This window comes from Anser brachyrhynchus, assembly GCF_964034855.1.
Source record: "Anser brachyrhynchus genome assembly, contig: SCAFFOLD_264, whole genome shotgun sequence".
NCBI lineage: Eukaryota > Metazoa > Chordata > Aves > Anseriformes > Anatidae > Anser > Anser brachyrhynchus.
The window spans coordinates 128606-140676 of NW_027664073.1; the positions used below are offsets into that span (position 1 = coordinate 128606).

Below are 12071 nucleotides of genomic sequence, written 5' to 3' on the forward strand. Positions count from 1 at the left end.
GTTTTTCAGACAACCGCACCACACAACTACCTTAACTTACTTGTTTACTTTTTATAAACTTCAACTTACTTTCTAAAACCAAATTGACTTCACCGAGTCTGCCATAAGTATATTATGTTTAGATCCATATACATTTTTCCATCAATTCAGATAAAACTGAACAAAAGTAGAAGATTATTGCCATGAATCTAAGCCTGTCACTATGAGGTAGAGATGACGATGAGCAATAGCTCTACACAGACAACAGAAGTGTTACTGAGGTTTACAAATCCTGAGGGAGTAATGGCAATTAGAGACATTTCTGCTTCACTCCTGCATTTTCTCATGTCACCCTGAAGTCAGATCTGTTCACCCAGGATCTGTAAGAGTTTGCTCACAGACACACACGCGGACACACGTATTTGAGTCAGGCTATTTCTTCTACCAGAAGAATTCACTGACATGTTATGTGAACACATTTTTTCCTTATGACTTAAAACTATTATTTTCTCATTGTAAGTAAAGCTGACCCAATGCAGTGTCACATCAGTGTTAAATGGTCATGGTTCAAGGAGACAGCCAAAGAGAAAGTGAGACTATACAACACTGTTTAGTTTGGATGAATCTTTCATTCTTATATGCTACTCCTTTCATATTTTAGACTCAACTATTCACAAATCAGCAATGAGTCTTGCAAGTTACCTTTCAATCTGTAACGAATTAACTCAGTCACTTCTATAAGCATGCAAAGAAAAGGGAAAAGAGTCAAAGAAGATGTCTGACATTATATAACTAGTCTTTAGTACCACAGGATAATCCAACAGTTCTTAAAGCTAATGACTACTATTCTACTGAATTCTGAAGAAGCAAAATGAGAAGCAGACTAAGCAAATAATAAAGATCATTGCAAGAGTAGGAAAACCATAAAATATGTTTCCTAAAAGTGATAAAAGAATAAAAACAGACTTTTTTAAAAGAGTGAGCAGAGTAGCCACATAAAGTTTTTTTTTTACTTTTTTTTTCCATTTTGTAGTTTGTAAATGAAAATCAGATGAAAAAATCACCAATAAACTTTTCAAATAATTGTCCTTTCCAACTGATAATTACTAACTCCTCTACGAAAATTAATTTAAATTTTCCCAGAGTTTAAAAAGCAAGAGATTAAGTGTAATAATAAATCTATTTCATATTCTATGATGTTTCTTCTAAATAACCATGTCTCATCTCAGCATAGTTGGTAAGTAAGAGGAATAATGGTAATCTCCCAAGGTAATATAATATAAACCATTAAAAAGGAAAAGTAAAAATAATTTGCTATAAGATGTTTTTACCTAGCTTAGGTGGGGATGACGTTGAATGGTTCATGATGAGTTCCACTGAAGTTAAATTAACCAAGAAGAATTCTTGCACCTCTGGTATATCATCCTGCAAAACACAAATACAGTACATCCTCTTCTCATTGTCCTTTAAGAAACTTCCACAGAAGTCACCAAAAAGGATCACACAACAAGTCTCTAATATTACTGTGACACTAGAATTCATTTTTCTGTTTTCCTGAAATAATTTTATTGGGTCTGAAACTGATTATCGTGGAAGAATTAAGTAAGACATTATATATCATGAAAAAGATCCTGTGGTGACGCTAAACTATTTTTGCAAATAAATTACTGACCGATTTTAGAGGCATGTATCTCCAGCAATGAAAAAGTATGAGCCTGTAGCCAGCCATGAAGCACACTGTTCTAAATACTACTAGATAGTTGGTAAAGTTTTAATGAGACAACTTTATTACCTTTAGACAGAGGTAGAGCTGCTTTCTGTGACTATTTGATCCCTTGTGATTTTAATATTAAGATTGAAACCATCTTTCTAAATGATAGTGAAATATAACACAGGGCTTCAAATAATGGCTGCAAGCTTTAGTTCCCAAAATATTACCCTTTTGAAATCATACAGAAAAGTACAGAATTAAAGGGTTTAGAGGTTACCTCTAGAATAGTAATATTTATGGCAACTGATGTTTCTCCTTCTTCTAAAATCAGTGAGCCAGAAGCAGGTACATAATCAGCTCCTGGTTCAGCCACAGTCTCTTCTGTCTGATTACTTACAGTGAGCAATCCTGTAACTGTGGCATAAGTAACATTGATAGTACCTGTTTAATTTGTGAGGAGAAAAAAAAAAAGAAAAAAAAAATTGTTTTTCAGTTCTTATATAATGTTCACTGGAATGGATAAAGACAAGAGATCAAATTCTCATCCACAAAATAAAAAGACTAACTGCAAAACAGAAGGATTAAAAGAGTTATCCAAAGTACATTGGAGCTAGTGTACCTTTGTTACCGTTATCAATATGCCTTCAATTTGACCTTTGCTGACTTGTCTGTCTGCATAGGACTCAAAAATCATTGGGTCCAAATGCATCCAGAAATTTGAAGTTCTGTGGACCATAAATATGAAATTGCTGAAAGACTAACTGGGACATCTCATGTACCATTAATATGAGTTTTTGCAACAAGGACACTTTTTGGGAATGACAGATATCTAAGAAAGGCTCTAAAGACAGTGCTGGGAAACACAGATTAATAAATCTAGATACTTTCCTGGGTAGATTGACAAACTTCAATAGAGAACAAAATTAGGGGACACATGGATAAATATTACCAAGCAGAAAAGTTATACATTATAGTTTTGAGAATAAAGCCACCTCTCGCTAATCTGGTAGGGTAAGTCAAGTGGCAAACATAAGGAGTATGAACCTGAAATAAAATGATAGATGAAATTAAAAGCTGCTCTATATGAAATAAAATGTAAGAGATAAAAGAGTCCTAATTAATAAATAAGTAACGATGCTTATTTTAATTCAGTGAGAGATCTTGCACTTACTATGAACAATTATCTTAAAACATTAGTTTACTGAATAGTGTTCAAAGAGTACACTAGAGTATGGACTGGTATTAAAAAATAAATGGAAAAATAGTGTCATTAAAATGTCTCTAAAACTCTCTGGTGTCTCCAGATCTTGAAAAGCACTGTAAATGTTACTTCATTTCAAAACAAGTATGGCAAAAGAAACAGCCAGATTATCACCGAGGTGTAAATATAGTCCAAAAAGGCAAATAGGAAATTATTATACATGTTTTCTCACAACATAAGTTGCTATTTTCAGGCAACAAACACAAGATTCATTTTTTTTTTTCATGAAGCACACTATTGTATTGTAGAATTGAATACTATATAGTTTAAAGGATGTTAATGGATAAATTGATTCAAAGAGGAATCAGAAATTGTCAGAGGAGACATAAATTGAATTCAATGGTCTGGACACAACTTTTTCCATGTGACATTCCTAAGGTGCTGACTTCCTGAAATTCAGAGAAAAAATATGTGGGATGTGTGTACATGTCACTTTTCTCATGTTTTTTATTTTTTCTGAAGAGACTAATGCTTTGAGACAGACTCATTAGACAAAAATATGGTAACCTTAATAGCCACCTGATTGTTACAGCTTTCAGATCCCTTGCTGTATTAATGAGGATTATGACTCTAGTAATAAGTAATATTTAGTTTCCAAGTCTGCAGAAAGAAGCTTAGAAGTTCTGAAAAAAATACCAACTGTAACAAAGATTTTTCCAAACTTTCATTATCATGGCTTTTATTTGCCTAATGATAAGCAAAACAAAACTTCCTTTCTCTTGGAGTTGTTATACAGACCTAGAGATCCAAATTCTCTGTTAATAAAAAGCTGAATTGTTTTGTTTTCTTCTGGGATTAAAACCACCCTGGATGTGGAAGCAAAATTCAAAATTCCATGTGGTTCATCACTAGCTTCTACTGTTAGAACAGCTTCATATCCTTGACTATCCAAAACAGCAGCACCTGTAGAAGAAACTCCTGCAAGAGAATCAGTGGACTGCAGTGAATGAAGTGTTATGCAACTAATATTTTTGTCTTACATTATTGTTAATATTACATTTAAATAACGTTCAGTAGCCATGCAAATACCACGAAACCAAAGCTCACTGAAGTATGTGGATGGTGTGGGACCTACACACATATATATACTTACATTCTATAACAAATAGAAACAGAAATTTTATGCATACCAAGTACAAAGTCACAAAAATGTATTAAAAAATAAGAAAACTTAACAGGCCAGTGCCAAATATCAACTTCCCTATATTTTAAAAGGAAATAAACCATTTTCCCAGGAAGTACCTCCAAAAGCTTAAAACTATATTCCACTTCACAATCATTACATCAATAAACTGATATGTTTTCCAACTATTGCTTTGATGAATAATTTTGCTCATCCCGTTGGGCCACAGTGACTCTCGGAAGTTGATAAGGCACCTCGCAGCAACACAATCCATGTCAAGTTAGTTTGGTGTTTGGACATTAATTTCAGTTTGAAGAAAGGTATTTCAGAACGGATGCAGTTTAAGGCTTCTTTTCTCACTATAATTTTAATGGCAAGAATAAAATATTCTGACCACCTTGAATTCAGGGACAGATCAGTAAGTCTGCAGCTTGACAAGATTGTTTAAAAAGATAAAAATATCTGCATGTTTCATGGCAACTCTATCCATGACATATTAGTAAACTCAGTTTGCATTAAGATTAAGGGAAGAAACAACCATTGAATTAAATAGGCAGAGTTAAATCAGGATTGAAAACCATTTAAGTGTATTTGTGGAGACACGGTGGGATTTATATATACATACATAAGGACCAAGCCTATTTCAATAAAATGTTAATGAACTTTGCGTACTTTGCACCAGCTGCAGTTTGCTCAGTCCTATACCTCCAAAATGAAATAATAAAATTAAAAATATTATATTATTAAATGGTATTTTTAAGATGTAGCTGGCTATAGTTCTGCATTACCTTCTGTTTTGATGTTGTATAGGATGACTTGGTATTCTTCTTTTTCTTCAGGAATATGGTCATCCAGCAGATCAACATACAATGTTGTATTCAACGTCCCCTATTTGTTTTAAGGGTAAATTGATTAGCCATTATTTTATAAAACACAAGTGATATCATAATGACAAGTATTTTGAACAATTTCTTTAAGAAGAGTTAAGTATCAAGAATTGTAAGCTCCCTCCAGTTTGTAAGTCAAAAAGTGAGAAATTAAATAATCAAACCAAGAAAGAAGGACTGTTGAAAAGGCACACTTTTTCTCAGATCAGTTCTAATCACACTATTTTCCTGTAGCCAACATCACTGTTTATGGACTTACCTCAGGAAAAAAAAGTATTCCAGAATAGTTTGCAAAATTTTGTTTTACATTATGTCCTACTATCTTCCACTCAACAGTAACATTTCCCAGTCCTGGAGGAGTTCTTACGATGTGGAATTGTAATTGTTCTCCTAGGAATAAAGGACAAGATGCAGTGTTTCAGGGTCTCCTCTTCTACATGTTGGTTATAAAAATGAGAGGTCAAAAACATGCATCACACAGTTAAAGTATTTTTCCTGAAAGATATTGCTATTTTTGTCAGTTTGAATTTCACAGTAGTTATATACCACATTCACTTTTAATGCTGAAAAGAAAAACCTAAACTTAAACTCTTCTAGTTTTTTTTTTTCTGTTTTTAGTTCACACTTGGAAATAATTATGAACATATGAGGGAACTTGGTATAGATGAATAACTTAGAAAGGGAATGTTCATGAAAACATGCGCAAACATTAGAGCAATACAAGTCTGTAAACTGTACAAAACAGTAACTACTGTATGTACCAACAATAATAGTAGTTTTCTACAACAGTTCCCTGGAAAGAATACACATTATCTGAACATTTGCACTGTCTTGTGACTTTATTCAATGCATGCAGAAAAAAATGCTTATAATTATCTGTAAGTTCCATTTATGTGAGTTCGAACTTACAAATATGGTCACTGTTAGAAAACAAAACATTCAGAAAATGTTAATAATTTCTTATAATCTCAGAGGTAATCAGTATTGCTGGACAATGTGCATATAAAGGAAGCAAATACTATGGTATTTTGCACATTTATAACATTTAACCCCAAAGGCACTTTAATTAAAAAGAGTAGACCTCTTAGTAGGCTTTGTAAAATGTGGAAATTGTTTTATATTCACAAGTTTTTCACAAAATTTCCATTAAATATTTTAAATGTGGACATGTGAAATTAGCATGTTATATCAACATGGAATAGATCAGTAGGCAATATTTTGCAAAACATTCACAATAGAGGACAGATGGTTATTTATAATAGGTAGGTACATGGCATTCATATTTCATATGCATTTTTCAGGTCCACAGAATTTAAGTTCAACAGCACATTTTGTCCTGCATTGGCTTTCAGAGACATGAAATATGCAGAAATCTACAATTCTGAGATTTTTGAAAACAATACATGAGATTTCTTTTGCTTATTGAAGAATTAACAAAACATAAGATAATGTTATAATAACATTATGCTGCCCAACTAGTCCCTTTGATTATGCAATTTAGAGAGCAGCAACTTAGGATGCTGTCTTGCTATTCTACTGTATTACCTTACAGAATTGTACAGCATTGTACAGCTAAAACTGGCAAGAAAAATCTGAAAATTTTCTAGTTACATTTATTTTTTGTAAGGAAGAGTCAGAGATATGCATGTATATTGGCTACCAATGAAAGAGAAAGGAATTCTTAACTTCAAGAGCCCTTAATATACTTAAATAAAATTTAATATTGTAAAGAAGTAATACAAAAACTGTATACACCCATTTTCAAATACATAAATGTGCTATTCAGCCCCAACATTTCAAACTTCAGTTAAGTCTCAGAGATGTCAACATTGATGTCGACATTGATGTCGACATCTTTGGCTTAAGTTGGTCCATGTTGCTTCTAAGAAAATTAAGGAATTCAAAATTTATTGATATCACAAGGATTCCACTTCTACAGTCAAATATCTGGATGGTAGACTCCCAATTTACAGGTTCCTCTGAGGCTAAATCATTACAGTGTTTAACACTGCACTGCAATCCACTATGTTCTATTTGAGAATTTTGCATATCCATTACAAAGAAATAAAGATTTAAAAGAAAAGTGGTTTCAATGGTTTAGTACCATTGGGAAAACACACACACACACAAATAAGGCAAAGCTTATTTCAATATATCTCTATAAGTTATAATGAATTTTCATTGAAGACTGGGAAAAATGCTTTATGATATAGAAAGCTGTTCCACTATAATCCAAACACTGAGAAGAAACTTGAAGTCATTATTACAGATTCCAAGTAGTTATTTACTGATCCATGTTTCCTACCAGCTTTACCAAGATTTTTTTGGTATTCCTATCCAGAAGAAATGCTAATATGAACACTAATTGATTTCTGAAGATTGAAAGTGTTATTAGGCTAAATTCAATATTTTTTTTAATATTTAATCCTTATCCATACTTTTACATTTCTACATTGTGACTTAATAAGTGATGCATCTCTTACATAGAGAAACAAAGAGGTGGGTATTTATCGCTGTGAAGAAGGGAGCATCAGCCGCTCTCCTCTTCCTCATTACTTTAAGCTACTGCAGTGCATTTTCTTGTAATACAGTTACACAACTGTCGCAGACCCCTGTCCAATAAAAAAATACTACACTTATCCTCAATAAGGTAAAAAATAACATGCACATTGTGAAAACAAAATGTATTCACTTAACAGAAAATTTTCAATAACACAATAACTGTAAAAGTAATGATATTTGGATTTATGTCTGGTAAATTTTGCTTTCGAATGAAAAAAATATTTTGACAAACTAAAATAATCTAAATGCCTTAGCTCTTTTGCTCTTTCTCTATTTCTCCCTTTTTCTCTCTCTTTTTTTTTTAATCAAAGACACTTAGTTCACTTGTTTTGTTTCTGGCTGGAAGGCAATGAACTATTTCTTTTCACAACCTGGAAAAATAATATAATAATAACTATATATAATAATAGAACTATAGCCAAGTACTTCAGTTTCAAGCAGCCAGCATTTGGTAGCATGCTATGAATAACATTTAACCAGTTGAAAGTATTCAGGGACTTTGGGACTGAGACAGTTTGTATTAATTCCTTGTGCTCATTAACAGCTCTTCTTAGCTAATCATATCACATCTGGCTTGGCACAGAATTAACACAAACCATACCTAGATAAAAAACCAAAGGTTATGATGCCCTTTCATGTTGGGAAAACAAAACAAAAAACCTTTGGTTGAGAAAGCCATTTTTCTTCAAACAGAAAATGTAGTGCACACATTAGGGGACAAGTTCCTGTTTTGTGAACTTTCCCTGCCCATCAGTTCAAACATCAGAGAAACGTGATACTGCAATACACTGAGATTCCATCAAAGGCCACCTAAAGCAATCACCACCAGTACTATTATCATCCTATGCAAAACTGCATCAAACTGTAGATGAAACATGCCGTGTATTCTTTAAAACAATAGTAGAAATGTTTAGTACATACCAAATTATTATTGTTCTTTCTCAAATGTTTGCTTTCTCTTATAATTGCTACTTCCCAAATCATCTGCCATAAAAAAACATCAGGTTCATGGGACAGACAAAGGGAAGATGTTACCCTAGTGTTTCTGCAGGAATGTTTTCTAGAATATTTTAAATTCTTTGTAAGTCGCTGATAGATCTGATTTGCTTATGACTATTAGGTGTGTGTATGTTGGCAGTCATGAAGTGGGCTGGCAGGAGCCTCGTGCAGGCCAACAAAGAGAAGGGCAGAGTCCTGCCCCTGGCGGGGAGCAGCCCCAGGCACCAGGGCGTGCACCCTGATGGAGAGCAGCTTGACAGAAAGGGCTTGGGGTCCTGCTGGACACTGCACTGGGCAGGAGCCAGCAACATGCCTTGTTACTAAGAAGGCTGATGGCATTCTGGGCTGAATTAGGCCAAGTATCCCTAGCAGGCTGAGAGAGCTATCCTTCCCCTCTACTCTGCACTGGTGAGGCTGCACCTGGAGCACTGGGTCCAGCTCTGGGCTCCCCAGTGCAAGACAGACCTAAACGTACTGGGAAGACTCCAACAGAGGGACACCGAGGTGATCAAGGGAAGGGAAGAGAGGCTGTGAGAGCTGAGACTGCTCAGCCTGGAGAAGGGGAGGCTCAGGGGGATCTCATCAGTGTCCTTCAATACCTGAAGGGAGGGTGGAACAGGACAGAGCCAGGCTCGTGTCAGTGGTGCCCAGGGACAGGACAAGAGGCAGCGGGCACAAACTGGAGCACAAGAGGTTCCCTCTGAATATCAGACAGCACTTTTGTGCTGTGTGGGAGCACTGGCACAGGTTGCCCAGAGAGATTGTGGGGTCTCCCTCCTTGGAGATACTCAAAAGCCTGGACATGGTCCTGAGCAACCTGCTCTAGGTGGCCCTGCTTGAGGGGGAAAGGACCAGATGACCTCCAGAGGCCCCTTCCAACCTTAAGCATTCTGTGATTCTATGAATGCTTGCAAGAGTTCAAAGTACATGTCAGGTATGTGGATATTCACTTCTTGCTGGTGTTCTCTGAACAGTGAAACACAATCATTGTGAGTCATTATCAACTGAAAGCACAAAGATGGAAACTGGCATTAAAATTTGAGCGTGGTCAACACAAAGAACACACCTTCACAACCAATAACAGATCTTGAGGCTGTATGGAAGCTTATAATTCCTGCCACATTGTCACTTGCCAGAATAATCACTGTGACAGTGTCAAAACTGGGCAAAATTCGACTCCCTCCTTCAGTATGGACCAGGCTGATTTCAATACTTTCATCATCCTCTGGCTCTGGATCATCTATAATGGGCAGCGTGACCATCATCTTTGTTTCACCTACAAGGAGAAGAACGTATACAACCGTGTGTCCACTTGGAAACCACCTTGTAAAAAGACTCAATCATCTCATTTTGAAAATAATTAAATACATAAAATATATTAAAATTGCATGAAACAAACTTATTTACCTTTCTGGAAGTCAGTGAATGTCATTATGAAATTTTATCTAATTACTATTGATCAGTCACATTAAGCCAATAAAACGATCACATCATTAAATATACTATGTAGAAATTAATTATATAGGAATTATTTCGGAGTGCCTAGAATTCTTTATTTTCATTACAAATTCTATGACTTTAAAATTTAACTTAGAAAAGGGGAATATCATTCTTGAAAAAAAAATAAATTGCCAGGTGCTAAGCTCTCCGATGAACCATTTACACAAGGGTGTACATTCAATATGAGTACATTTACTGAGCCAGGGAATGCATTGAAATGGGATGACATTTTGTTAGTTCCTTGCCTTTGGGACTATCAAAGAATAATAATGTAAGCAGCAAACACCGTTAATCTCTAGTCGCTATATATCCATTAAAATTTACAACACAATCCTGTTGTTCAGTGCGTGTGCATAACCCAGCTGTGTTTTATGATCATTAGAATATCAATTTACAGAATACATATGTATTTCCTGCTAGATTGTCTTTCAAAATACTTCAAAATCAGTTTTTACTAAACTTATAACTGGTAATGTAATTACATGTCAGCCTCACAATCATTGCCAGCAGCCATGCCTTACTATTCAGATGATTTATCAAGCTAGCACACTAGAATCTTTACTACGCACCTGGAAATTGCTTTCAAAATATCAGTTCGATTAACTCAGACTTTGAAAAAATAAAATACAGCATAAAATACAGCATGCTGCATGGTACTTAAGTAATGTCTGAGAGGGACTTGTTTGTCCTGTTTGCAATTCTTTTAAATATGTTCTGTTATGTTACGTTTAAATATGTTTTGTTATGTTACAATATGATCTCAGAATTTAAAGAGATGCCATGAAAAATTAGTACTGTAGTGACCGAGGGCTAACAAAAGACCACTTAGGCCTGATTCTCATTTCCATTATCCTTGCTGTAACAACTATCTTCGACTTTATTAATCCTTACTTATGTGGTAAAGGAAATCTTTATAGTGCAATATTTATACTGCAATATTTCTTTAATAAAAACCCTTAGGTATTTATTGTGCTTAGATATTTCATTGTGCTTTGCTACCACTGTGTGTGTTCTGCAAGATAATGCTACATGCTAATGAACAACCATACTCTTTTGCACGTGTATCCTTAGCATTCAGGAAAATTTAGCCTAAGAAGAAGATATCAGTTGTCAAAACATCCACAGTATCGTGTACTTGTCACGTTCTTTTTTCTTTTTCTTAGTTTTACAAAACAGAAGCCAAAACGAGAGCTTGTCTCACCTTCAGCAAACACCAGAGTCTCACCGACACCTATAAAATCCAAGTTTGGAGTAGCAGTCCCACCAATGACACGCCATTCCACTGTCACTTGTCCCAGGCTGCCTTCTGTTCTGTGTATCATTAGCTGCACGTTGGTCTGAGGACGTTCCTCTACTTCAACATACAGACCTTTCTCTGTTGCATTGGGACTTACACTGTAGATCTTAAACACTCCAAATGCGTCTCCATTCATCCTTATGATAACTGTGGAGGTATTTGGCTGTCCTATGGTTGGTTGGTTTTTTGAGCTGGCTGAGACGTTCATCAGTTCTGCTTTCAAAAGGGTTATAGTGAATCTCTCATCCAGTTCTGGCAGGCTGTCAGGCAGTATGGTAACTGTTAGATTTGCAGACTCTTCCCCTTCCTGCATTATGGCCCACTGTCTTGTAACAGGTTCATAATCACTGCCAGCGATGGCTTGTGTGCTGAAGAGGGCGAATGCACTGGTAACGTTTTTCTTGTAGGTCCGGAACCCTGAAGTGTTGTTAGTTAATGGGCTGATATCTGACGTCAGCCAAAGGCAGAGAGGAATCCCTGAGGCACTGGAAAATGTAAAGGCTGAACATGCTTGTTCTTTTAGGCACTGAGCTGCACAGGAATACACAGGGTCACTTGCTGCTGACACATTCACTCTGGTCTTGGATGGTTTGTCAGGAATTCCTTGTACAGGAGGCTCGTAGTAGTAGGCCAGGATATCCTGACCTTGCTCCACAGCAAGAGCTACAACGTCAGTCTCAGAAGTGCTGTAGAAAATCTGCAGCTGACCAAATCTTCCCTCACTAAAAGACATTATAATAAAATAAAGTTCT

At 35.5% G+C, this 12071-nt stretch overlaps 1 pseudogene across 1 annotated transcript in view; it reads right to left on the minus strand.

Moving 5' to 3' along the window:
* The window catches only part of LOC308186362 (adhesion G-protein coupled receptor V1-like), a 55406-nt pseudogene that overhangs the window by 10302 nt on the left and 33033 nt on the right, over positions 1 to 12071 (minus strand). The window contains exons 23-29 of the transcript in view: positions 11224 to 12041; positions 9589 to 9798; positions 5221 to 5351; positions 4863 to 4962; positions 3690 to 3869; positions 1968 to 2131; positions 1311 to 1404 (exon numbers count right to left, since the gene is read on the minus strand). The product of the transcript in view is annotated as an adhesion G-protein coupled receptor V1-like (transcript). The remainder of the gene's footprint in view (positions 1 to 1310; positions 1405 to 1967; positions 2132 to 3689; positions 3870 to 4862; positions 4963 to 5220; positions 5352 to 9588; positions 9799 to 11223; positions 12042 to 12071) is intronic.